General features: G+C 63.0%; 1 protein-coding gene across 1 annotated transcript in view; it reads right to left on the bottom strand.

Annotated features, from left to right (window-relative positions):
* Nucleotides 1-523, bottom strand: part of NPHP4 (nephronophthisis 4) — a 59,784-nt gene extending 59,261 nt beyond the window's left edge. The window contains exon 1 of the mRNA XM_015565952.1: nucleotides 259-523. The gene's annotated coding sequence lies outside the window, so the exon portion shown is untranslated. The remainder of the gene's footprint in view (nucleotides 1-258) is intronic.
* Between the last annotated feature and the right edge of the window lie 635 nt (nucleotides 524-1,158).

Genomic DNA, 1,158 nt, shown 5'->3' with positions numbered 1-1,158 from the left:
CCCCAGGCCTCTGCGCGGCCCCGTCGGAGCGCCCCCGGTGCCAGTCCCCCCATCCCTCCAACCCTTTTGGTCCTGAAGGCTCACCCTGCCGCTCCCTCCTGGTCCCATCCTCCCACCCGTTCTGCTCCCAGGCTCTCCCGCGGGCGCTCTCTCCTCCTTGCCCCACTCCCAGGACCTTGGCACTTTCCTCCTGCACCCCACACCCCCTCCCTGTGCCCCTGGGCATCTTCAGGTTCGTTTCTCTTCCCACCTCCCTACCTGCTGCCGCTCCGGAAGGACGCGCGGACCCAGGGACTGCACCGCTGCTGCGTACTGCGGTAGCGGCGGCCGTGTGCCTGCCCACCTCTCCGCCTCCCACCCAGGCGCACCCAGCGCGCTCCTGACTTTTGTACTCGGGGTTCCTGTGGGGGCTCCACTTTGCCTGGAGCATCCTGGGAGGGGGGCTCTAGTCCCTTAGCACCCTTTCCTGCCGTCAGCCCTGGCCACCATCTCCCTCCCCACCCCCACTTTCCTGCTCAGCCTCACTTTGTGATTCAGCATTTTCGGGTTGGTAACTTTCTTTGCTTCCTGGCATGATGGGGACCAGGCTATGGGGCTGAGGGCAGGGGGTCTGGTCCTGCGGGTCGTGGGGCCACCTCGGGGAGCAGACCTGCGCTGCCCGGTGCAGAGCAGGGACCAGCTCCTGGGGCTGGCTCTTCCTCCCGTTCATCTGTTGCCCTGTGTTGAACCACATCCTGGGGGAGATGACATAAGTAATAGCTCTTGGGGGAAACGGGCTATTAGGCTTTATGGAAATTAATACATCACATCCCAGGATCAGGAACACCGAGTTCTGGCCACAGCTGTCCCACTATCTGTCATGTCAGGATTTCTTTCTCTGCAACTTCTCCTCCCCCTCACAAACCGCCAGCCCCCTCCAATGCCAGGAGCCAGCACCCCCTCTGCTAGGGAAGTTGGGTTGAGGCCCCATGTTGCAGGGTTTGGGGACCTGGGTGGGGAGAGTCCCATCTGCCTTCCTGATTGTCCCCCGGAAAATGCATCTACCTGCAGAGCCCAGGCTGGTGGCAGTTCCTGGGCTCCTGCCCCTGTGCCCTCGAAGTGGGGGGCCCAGAGGGCATTGGCTCCCCAGGTCATGTCCATAGAGACTAGATGCTCTCC

The sequence above is a fragment of the Myotis davidii genome, unplaced genomic scaffold (genome assembly GCF_000327345.1).
Source record: "Myotis davidii unplaced genomic scaffold, ASM32734v1 scaffold299, whole genome shotgun sequence".
In the NCBI taxonomy this organism is placed as follows: Eukaryota; Metazoa; Chordata; class Mammalia; order Chiroptera; family Vespertilionidae; genus Myotis; species Myotis davidii.
Note: the sequence above shows the minus strand (reverse complement) of the source record. Positions and strands in the feature narration are given on the sequence as shown.